Consider the following 11,662-nt stretch of genomic DNA (forward strand, 5'->3'; position numbering starts at 1 on the left):
AGTATATTTTTGACTATTAAGACCACTTTAGAGTTACAGCTCCACCTGCTAGGACTTTGTTTCATATTGTCTATTTCATTATACATATAGAATGAGGCTGCAAATTCTATTCCCCAAATTGCTATATGCGCTTCAAAATGTTCCGATAATTTTATCACATTTTCTCTGGGACAAAAGAAGATCTAGTATATCCATCAATAAGCTTTATAACTGGGCAACTTTAAGTAAGATCGCTCTAAATTGGCTCTCTGAGTCAGAATTTATCACCAATTTAGCAACTGAAGAAGCGTTGGTTTCCCCATATTCTCTTAAAGCAATGCTGCACTTACCAAAAAGGCAATACCAAAATACACGATAATGAATATTCATTTAGCCCGGAATCAAGTCTGTACATTTCTAAAAGTAAATAAAGAGCTATCTTCATATCTCCCAATTAGGGGCAACCCGGAGTTTAACTCTGCCCTCCAATCATCAGTGTTTAAAAAATGGTCACAAAAGGGGCTTAATTATATATCTCAAATAATTGATCCACAGCTTAAAACGATCAAATCATTTGATACTTTCTTGGAAAGTGTTGTTCCTTTTGGCTATCTCTTCTGCAGAATAAAACAGTTTTGCGGACTTCATTTAAATTTTTACCTAAAGTTCTGAATTCTAACAACATTAATAGGGAAATTGTTGTCCCCTCTTTGTGTCCTAATCCTAAGAAATCGTTGGAGAGATCCTTACATTCTCTTGATGTTGTAAGAGCTTTGAAATATTATGTTGAAGCTTGAAGAGTCAGGAAGACTTCTAGTCTATTTGTTGTCTTTTCTGGTTCTAGGAAAGGTCAGAAAGCTTATGCAATTTTCTTGACATCTTGGTTAAAGCTTTTGATTCATCAGGCTTATTTGGAGTCGGGTCAGGCTCCGCCTCAGAGACTCACAGCTCATTCTACTAGAACAGTCTCCACTTCGTGGGCTATTAAGAATAAAGCTTCAGTTGATCAGATTTGCAAAGCAGCAACTTGGTCTGCTTTGCATACATTTACTAAATTCTACGGCTAGATTACAAGTTGTGTGTTAAGGTAAAAAAAAAAAGCAGCGTTAACAGTAGTGATGTCGCGAATAGTTCGCCGGCGAATAGTTCCCGCCGAACATAGCATGTTTGCGTTCGCTGCGGCAGGCGAACATTTGCGATGTTCGATCCGCCCCCTATTCGTCATCATTGAGTAAACTGTATCTCACAGTCTGCAGACACATTCCAGCCAATCAGCAGCAGACCCTCCCTCCCAGACCCTCCCAGCTCCTGGACAGCAGCCATTCTAGATTCATTCGGAAGCTGCATTGTTAGTGAGAGGAGGGACAGTGTAGCTGCTGGTGATTTAATAGGGAAATTGATAGCTAGGCTAGTGTATTCAGTGTCCACTACAGTCCTGAAGGACTCATATGATCTCTGCTGTAAGGACAGCACACCAAAAAGCCCTTTTTAGGGCTAGAACATCATTTTTTTTTTCCTGTGTAATCTAATTGCAGTTGCCTGCCTGCCTGCCAAGCCACTTGCCCAGTGTCACCACTCATATCTGGTGTAACAGTAGTGTAAATTAAAAAAAAAAAAACTGTTTTGACTGTGAAACATAAGTCTGCTAGTGTAATCTAATTGCAGCTGCCTGCTTGCCTGCCAGCGTGTGTGCCAGGCCCACTTGCCCAGTGCCACCACTCATATCTGGTGTAACAGTAGTGTAAATTTAATTTAAAAAAAAACTTTGACTGTGAAACATCAGTCTGCTTGTGTAATCTAATTGCAGTTGCCTGCCTGCCTGCCAGCATGTGTGCCAGGCTCACAGCATATACTGTGCCCACTTGCCCAGTTCCACCACTCATATCTGGTGTAACAGTAGTGTAAATTTAGAAAAAAAAACTTTTTTGACTGTGAAACATCAGTCTGCTTGTGTAATCTAATTGCAGTTGCCTGCCAGCGTGTGTGCCAGGCTCACAGTGTATACTGTGCCCACTTGCCCAGTGCTACCACTCATATCTGGTGTAACAGTAGTGTAAATTTAAAAAAAACAACTTTTTTGACTGTGAAACATCAGTCTGCTTGTGTAATCTAATTGCAGTTGCCTGCCAGCGTGTGTGCCAGGCTCACAGTGTATACTGTGCCCACTTGCCCAGTGCCACCACTCATATCTGGTGTAACAGTAGTGTAAATTTAAAAAAAATAAACTTTTTTGACTGTGAAACATCAGTCTGCTTGTGTAATCTAATTGCAGTTGCCTGCCTGCCTGCCTGCCAGTGTGTGTGCCAGGCTCACAGCGTATACTGTGCCCACTTGCCCAGTGCCACCACTCATATCTTGTTTAATAGTAGTGTAAGTGTACATTTAAAAAAATAAAAACTTTTTGGACTGTGAAACATCAGTCTGCTTTTTTGTGTCAGGCTCACAGCTTATACTGGGCCCACTTGCCCAGTGCCACCACTCATATCTTGTTTAATAGTAGTGTAAGTGTACATTTAAAAAAAATAAAAACTTTTTGGACTGTGAAACATCAGTCTGCTTTTTTGTGTCAGGCTCACAGCGTATACTGTGCCCACTTGCCCAGTGCCACCACTCATATCTTGTTTAATAGTAGTGTAAGTGTACATTTAAAAAAAATAAAAACTTTTTGGACTGTGAAACATCAGTCTGCTTTTTTGTGTCAGGCTCACAGCATATAGTGTACCCACTTGCCCAGTGCCACCACTCATATCTTGTTTAATAGTAGTGTAAGTGTACATTTAAAAAAAAAAAATGACAGGCAGAGGCAGGCCACCCTGCAGGTGCCGTCGTGGTGCTGTGATTCCCTTTGGCCCTAGAATAATGCCCAGTGTTTAGAGGCCACGTCCCATGAACTCAAAAATTTCTGAGGAAATAGTTGACTTTTTAACACAGGACACCCAATCTTCTATAGCTTCCGCTCCGAACCTTGACGCACCATCCTCCTCCAGCTTATCTTCGGGCACCTCTAAAGTTACCACTCGCCCGCCTGCCGCCACCACCAACACTAGCACCACAGCCGCTTCACTTGATCTGTCAGAGGAGTTTTTTTACACATCAGTTGGAAGAAATGAGTGATGCGCAACCATCATTGACAGAGGATGTAGATAACAGTGATATGTCTCAGTCAGGCAGCATTACAGACATGGATGTACGGTGTGATGATGATGTTGTACCCGCTGCTGCTTCCTTTGTTGATTTGTCAGATACAAGTGATGCGGCTGATGATGACGATGCGTCCGTGGATGTCACGTGGGTGCCCGCTAGAAGAGAAGAAGAACAGGGGGAAAGTTCAGATGGGGAGACAGAGAGGAAGAGGAGGAGACAAGTTGGAAGCAGGGGGAGGTCATCGCAAGGAGCTAGTGGCACAGTCAGACAGCATGCATCGGCACCCGCGGTCAGCCAGACAGCACGCCAATCAACGCATGCTGTTGCCACCACCAGAATGCCGTCATCGCAGAGCTCAGCAGTGTGGCATTTTTGTGTGTCTGCCTCTGACAACAGCGATGCCATTTGCAACCTGTGCCAAAAGAAACTGAGTCGTGGGAAGTCCAACACCCACCTAGGCACATCACAAATGCCTATGGGATCAACACATGAGTAGAAGCAGCACACAAACTCAAAGCTGCCATCCTCCTCCTGGTCCAGCATCTTCAGCCATGTCAACCACTGCTGTCCTCCTTGCCCCCTCTCAACCATCCGCCACTCCGTCTCTCTTCAGGAGCAGTTCCTGCTCATCTGCCCACAGTCAGGTGTCTGTCAAGGACATGTTTGAGCGTAAGAAGCCAATGTCACAAAGTCACCCCCTTGCCCGGCGTCTGACAACTGGCTTGTCTGAACTCTTAGCCTGCCAGCTTTTACCATACAAGCTGGTGGAGTCTGAGGCGTTCAAAAAATTTGTAGCTATTGGGACATCGCAGTGGAAGGTACCTGGCCGAAATTTCTTTCCCCAACCTGTACTCGATTGTGCGAAAGGAAGTAATGGCATGTCTGGCACACAGTGTTGGGGCAAGGGTCCATATGACCACTGATAGTTGGTCTACAAAGCATGGTCAGGGCAGGTATATCACCTATACTGCGCATTGGGTAAACCTGCTGACGGCTGCCAAGCATGGAATGCATGGCTCTGCAGAGGAGGAGTTGGTGACACCGCCACGACTTGCAGGCAGGCCTGCTGCCACCTCCTCTACTCCTCCTACTCCATCCTCTTCCATAACCTCCTCGGCTGAGTCCTCTTCTGCTGCTGCATCTTGCTCCACATCAACGGCACCCCCCCCCCAGCTCCCCAGGTACTATTCCACATCCAGGATACGGCAGTGTCACGCCGTCTTGGGGTTGACTTGCCTGAAAGCAGAGAGTCACACCGCACCAGCACTCCTGTCCGCCCTAAACGCACAGGTGGATCAGTGGCTGACTCCGCACCAACTGGAGATCGGCAAAGTGGTTTCTGACAACGGAAGTAATTTGGTGGCGGCATTGAAATTGGGCAAGTTGACACGTGCCGTGCATGGCACATGTGTGTAATCTGATTGTACAACGCTTTTTCATAAGTACCCAGGCTTACAGGATGCCCTGAAGCAGGCCAGGAAGGTGTGTGGCCATTTGAGGCGTTCCTACATGGCCATGGCGCACTTTTCCGATATCCAGCGGCAAAACAACATGTCAGTGAGGCGCTTGATTTGCGACAGCCCGACACATTGGAATTCAACACTCCTAATGTTCGACCGCCTGCTCCAACAAGAAAAAGCCGTTAACGAGTATTTGTATGACCGGGGTGCTAGGACAGCCTCTGCGGAGCTGGGAATTTTTTTGCCACTTTACTGGACGCTCATGTGCAATGCCTGTAGGCTCATGAGTCCTTTTGAGGAGGTGACAAACCTAGTCAGTCGCACCGAAGGCACCATCAGCGACATCATACCATTTGTTTTCTTCCTGGAGCGTGCCCTGCGAAGAGTGCTGGATCAGGCCATAGATGTGCGTGAAGAGGAAGAGTTGTGGTCACCATCACCACCAGAAACAGCCTTATTAGCATCGCTTGCTGGACCAGCGGCAACGCTGGAAGAGGATTGTGAGGAAGAGGAGTCAGAGGAGGAATGTGGCTTTGAGGAGGAGGAGGAAGACCAGGCATCCCAGGGTGCTCGTTGTCTCCTATCTGGTACCCGTGGTGGTGTTGTACGTGGCTGGGGGGAAGAAGATACCTTCAGTGAGATCACTAAGGACGAGGAACGGGACATGAGTAGCTCGGCATCCAACCTTGTGCAAATGGGGTCTTTCATGCTGTCGTGCCCGTTGAGTGACCCTCGTATAAAAAAGCTGAAGGAGAACGACCTGTACTGGGTGTCCACGCTACTAGACCCCCGGTATAAGCATAAAGTGCCTGAAATGTTACCGAATTACCGCAAGTCGGAAAGGATGCAGTAGTTCCAAAATAAATTAAAAAGTATGCTTTACACAGCGTATAAGGGTGATGTCACAGCACAACGGGAATCTAACAGGGGAAGAGGTGAAAGTAATCCTACGACTCCCACGACCACCGGCAAGGACAGGACGCTTTACAGACGTGTTGTTGATGGAGGACATGCAGAGCTTTTTAACTCCTATGCATCGCCACTGCCCTTCGGGGTTCAAGCCGCAATGTTTTAGGGCACTTTCTGCCTGGGAAACAAACATCAATTTTTGCTGCAACAATACCTAATTTTTCTGTCCTCTGGTGCAACACTGTGGCTTCAAAAACCAAACCAATAAAAAAGGCACATAACAGGGATTAAACTGATTAGTACTACTTAACACACCACTCCTATCTGGTGGCACATTAGATTGCACGTGCAGTGCCCCAAATTTGAAGTAGGAGGACCGGCCAAGAATCTTTTTCCATCTCCCGGTTCCTAAAATCCATGCCATATACATGTCCCCTGATAGGGGACGTAACAGGGATTAAACTGATAGGAATAGTACTACTTAACACACCTTATAATAACGCAGAGAGAGGCAACGCAGAGAGAGGAGTCTGAAGAAGAGGAGTCAGAGGAGGAAGGTGGCTTTGAGGAGGTGGAAGACCAAACACAGCAGGCGTCCCAGGGGGCTTGTTGTCACCTTTTGGGGACCCTTGGTGTTGTACGTGGCTGGGTGGAGGAAGAGACCTTCAATGACATCAGTGAGGACAAGGAACGGGACATGGCTAGCTTGGTATCCAACCTTGTGCAAAAGTCAGTAGTTATGAGTTTTACGCTACAAAGCTGTAGCATAAAACTCATAACTAAAGTGCTAAAAAGTACACTAACACCCATAAACTACCTATTAACCCCTAAACCGAGGCCCTCCCGCATCGCAAACTCTATAATAAAATTTTAAACCCCTAATCTGTCGCTCCGGACATCGCCGCCACTATAATAAACATATTAACCCCTAAACCACCGCACTCCCGCCTCACAAACACTAGTTAAATATTATTAACCCCTAATCTGCTGCCCCCAACATCGCTGCCACTGACATTATACTTATTAACCCCCAATATTCCGCTCCAGACATTGCCACCACCTACATTATATTTATTAACCCCTAATCTGCTGCCCCCAACATCGCCGCCACCTACCTACATTTATTAACCCCTAATCTGCCGTCCCCAACGTCGCCACCACTATTCTAAATTTATTAACCCTTTAAACTTAAGCCTAACCCTAAAAACCCCTAACTTAAATATAATTTAAATAAATCTAAATAAAATTAATATCATTAACTAAATTATTCCTATTTAAAACTAAATACTTACCTATAAAATAAACCCTAAGCTTGCTACAATATAAGTAATAGTTATATTGTATCTAGCTTAGGGTTTATTTTTATTTTATACGCAAGCTTGTATTTATTTTAACTAGGTAGAATAACTATTTAATAACTACCTAGCTAAAATAAATACAAATTTACCTGTAAAATTAAACCTAACCTAAGTTACACTAACACCTAACAATACACTACAATTAAATAACTTACCTAAATTAAATAAATTAAATACAATTAGCTAAATTACAAAAAAAAACCACTAAATTTCAGAAAATAAAAAACAAATTACAAGATATTTAAACTAATTACACCTAATCTAAGAGCCCTATAAAAATAAAAAAGCCCCCCCCCAATAATAAAACCCCCTAGCCTAAACTAAACTATCAATAGCCCTTAAAAGGGTCTTTTGCGGGGCATTGCCCCAAAGAAATCAGCTCTTTTACCTGTAAATAAAAAATACAAATACCCCCCAACAGTAAAACCCACCACCCACACAACCAACCCCCCAAATAAAAGCCTAACTAAAAAAACCTAAGCTCCCCCATTGCACTGAAAAGGGCATTTGGATGGACATTGCCCTTAAAAGGGCATTCAGCTCTATTGCTGCCCAAAGCCCTAACCTAAAAATAAAACCCACCCAATACACCCTTAAAAAAATCCTAACACTAGCCCCCGAAGATTCACTTCCCGGGAGAAGTCTTCATCCAAGCGGCAATCAATCCTATTGGCTGATGCAATCAGCCAATAGGATTGAACTTCAATCCTATTGGCTGATCCAATCAGCCAATAGGATTGAGCTCGCATTCTATTGGCTGAATAGAACAGCCAATAGAATGCCAGCTCAATCCTATTGGCTGATTGCATCAGCCAATAGGATTTTTTCTACCTTAATTTCTATTGGCTGATAGAATTCTATCAGCAAATCGGAATCTAAGGGACGCCATCTTGGATGACGTCACTTAAAGAAACATTCATTCCGTAGAAGCCGTCGATTGAAGAGGATGCTCTGCGCCTGATGTCTTGAAGATGGAGCCGCTCCGCGTTGGAAGGATGAAGATAAGCGTACACAATCCCCAAAAAACACACAGTATAGTCCAGTCAAAGCCAGCGGCAATCTGGGTCCTACTCAGCAAACAGAACGTCCGTCATGGAAACAAGCCGCCAACAACAAGTCGGCGTCTGACGTCAGTAAGGAGCAGGATTCGGAGCGTCCCCCTTTAGATAGATCCCTCTCAGGTCACACAACTGTCAGTGAAGACTGACTACAAGCCCCAGAATATTCTGGGGCTTGTAGTCAGTCTTCACTGACAGAGGTGGTCTGTGGGCTGTTTTTGACCGTTCTCAACATCCTTTGCCTCTCTAATATTTTACTTCTGGCCTTAACAAGAACTGTACCTGTGGTCTTCCATTTCCTCTCTATGTTCCTCACAGTGGACACTGACAGCTTAAATCTCTGCAATAGCTTTTTGTAGTCTTTCCCTAAACCATAATGTTGAACAATCTTTGTTTTCAGGTCATTTAAGAGTTGTTTTGATGCCCCCATGTTGCAACTCTTCAGAGGAGAGTCAAAAAGAACAACAACTTGCAATTGGCCACCTTAAATACCTTTTCTCATGATTGAATGCACCTGTCTATGAAGTTCAAGGCTTAATGGGCTCACCAAACCAATTGTGTGTTCCAATAAATCAGTGCTAGGTAGTTACAGGTATTCAAATCAGCAAAATAAGGGTGCCCAAATTTATGCACTGGTCTAATTTCGTTTAAATGCATATTGCACATTTTCTGTTAATCCAATAAACCTCATTTCACTACTGAAATATTACTGTGTCCTTCAGTTATTTGATAAATCAAAATAAAATTGCTGATCCAAACACCCAATTATTTATAAGTGAAAATCATGGAAATTGTCAGGGGTGCCTAAACTTTTGCATACAACTGTATATATATATATATATATATATATATATCATAATTTATGTAAGAACTTACCTGATAAATTCATTTCTTTCATATTGGCAAGAGTCCATGAGCTAGTGACGTATGGGATATACATTCCTACCAGGAGGGGCAAAGTTTCCCAAACCTCAAAATGCCTATAAATACACCCCTCACCACACCCACAATTCAGTTTAATGAATAGCCAAGAAGTGGGGTGATAAGAAAGGAGTGAAAGCATCAAACAAGGAATTTGAATAATTGTGCTTTATAAAAAAAAAATCAAAAAGGGTGGGCCTCATGGACTCTTGCCAATATGAATGAAATTAATTTATCAGGTAAGTTCTTACATAAATTATGTTTTCTTTCATGTAATTGGCAAGAGTCCATGAGCTAGTGACGTGTGGGATAGCAGATACCCAAGATGTGGAACTTCCACGCAAGAGTCACTAGAGAGGGAGGGATTAAATAAAGACAGCCAATTCCGCTGAAAAAATAATCCATAACCCAAATCAAAAAGTTTTAATCTTATAATGAAAAAAACTGAAATTATAAGCAGAAGAATCAAACTGAAACAACTGCCTGAAGTATTTTTCTACCAAAAACTGCTTCAGAAGAAGAAAAAACATCAAAATGGTAGAATTTAGTAAAAGTATGCAAAGAAGACCAAGTTGCTGCTTTGCAAATCTGACCTTTCCTAGAACCAGAAAAGATAACAAATAGACTAGAAGTCTTCCTGAAATCTTTAGTAGCTTCAACATAATATTTCAAAGCTCTAACTACATCCAAAGAATGTAAAGATCTCTCCAGAGAATTTTTAGGATTAGGACACAAAGAAGGGACAACAATTTCTCTACTAATGTTGTTAGAATTTACAACTTTAGGTAAAAAATTAAGTGAAGTCCGCAACACCGCCTTATCCTGATGAAAATCAGAAAAGGAGATTCACAAGAAAGAGCAGATAACTCAGAAACTCTTCTAGCAGAAGAGATGGCCAAATGGAATAAAACTTTCCAAGAAAGTAATTTAATATCCAGAGAATGCATAGGTTCAAACGGAGGAGCCTGTAAAGCCCTTAGAACCAAATTAAGACTCCAAGGAGGAGAAATTGACTTAATAACAGGCTTAATACGAACCAAAGCCTGTACAAAACAATGAATATCAGGATGATTAGCAATCTTTCTGTGAAAAAGTACAGAAAGAGCAGAGATTTGTCCTTTCAAGGAGCTTGCAGACAAACCTTTTTCTAAACCATCCTGAAGAAACTGTAAAATTCTAGGAATTCTAAAAGAATGCCAAGAGAATTTATGAGAAGAACACCAAGAAATGTAAGTCTTCCAAACTCGGTAATAGATCTTTCTAGACACAGATTTACGAGCCTGTAACATAGTATTAATCACTGAAACATAAAAACCTCTATGACTAAGTATTAAGCGTTCAATCTCCATACCTTCAAATTTAATGATTTGAGATCCTGATGGAAAAATGGGCCTTGAGATAGAAGGTCTGGCCTTAACGGAAGTGTCCAAGGTTGGCAACTGGCCATCCGAATGAGATCCACATACCAAAACCTGTGTGGCCATGCTGGAGCCACCAGCAGTACAAACAAACGCTCCATTAGGATTTTGGAAATCACTTTTGGAAGAAGAACTAGAGGCGGAAAGATATAGGCAGGTTGATACTTCCAAGGAAGTGACAATGCATCCACCGCTTCCGTCTGAGGATCCCTGGATCTGGACAGATACCTGGGAAGTTTCTTGTTTAGATGAGAGGCCATCAGATCTATTTCTGGAAGTCCCCAGATTTGAACAATCTGAAGAAATACCTCTGGGTGAAGAGACCATTCGCCCGGAGGTAACGTCTGGCGACTGAGATAATCCGCTTCCCAATTGTCTATACCTGGGATGTGAACCGCAGAAATAAGACAGGAGCTGGATTCCACCCATACAAGTATCCAAGATACTTCTTTCATAGCTTGAGGACTGTGAGTCCCACCCTGATAATTGACATATGCCACGGTTGTGATATTGTCTGTCTGAAAACAAATAAATGATTCTCTCTTCAGAAGAGGCCAGAACTGAAGAGCTCTGAAAAATCACACGGAGTTCCAAAATGTTGATTGTAATCTCGCCTCCTGAGATTCCCAAACCCCCTGCGCTGTCAGAGATCCCCATACAGCTCCCCAACCTGAAAGACTCGCATCTGTTGAGATCACAATCCAGGTTGGACGAACAAGAGAGTCCCCTTGAATTAAACAATGGTGATCCAACCACCAAGTCAGAGAAGAACGAACATTGGGATTTAAGGATATTAATTGTGATATCTTTGTATAATCCCTGCACCATTGGTTCAGCATACAAAGCTGGAGAGGTCTCATGTGAAAACGAGCAAAAGGGATTGTGTCCGATGCAGCAGTCATGAGATCTAGAGTTTCTATGCACAAAGCTGTCGAAGGGAATGATTGAGACTGAAGGTTTCGACAAGCTGAAACCAATTTCAGACGTCTCTTTTCTGTGAGAGACAAAGTCATGGACACTAAATCTATTTGGAAACCCAAAAAGGATACCCTTGTCTGAGGAATCAAGGAACTCTTTGGTAAATTGATCCTCCAACCATGTCTTTGAAGAAACAACACAAGTTGATTCGTATGAGATTCTGCAGAATGTAAAGACTGAGCAAGTACCAAGATATCGTCCAAATAAGGAAATACCGCAATACCCTGTTCTCTGATTACAGAGAGAAGGGCACCGAGAACCTTTGAAAAGATCCTTGGAGCTGTTGCTAGGCCAAACGGAAGAGCAACAAACTGGTAATGCTTGTCTAGAAAAGAGAATCTCAGAAACCGATAGTGATCTGGATGGATTGGAAGATGAAGATATGCATCCTGTAAGTCTATTGTAGACATATAATGCCCTTGCTGAACAAAAGGCAG

This window comes from Bombina bombina, chromosome 6 (genome assembly GCF_027579735.1).
Source record: "Bombina bombina isolate aBomBom1 chromosome 6, aBomBom1.pri, whole genome shotgun sequence".
NCBI lineage: Eukaryota > Metazoa > Chordata > Amphibia > Anura > Bombinatoridae > Bombina > Bombina bombina.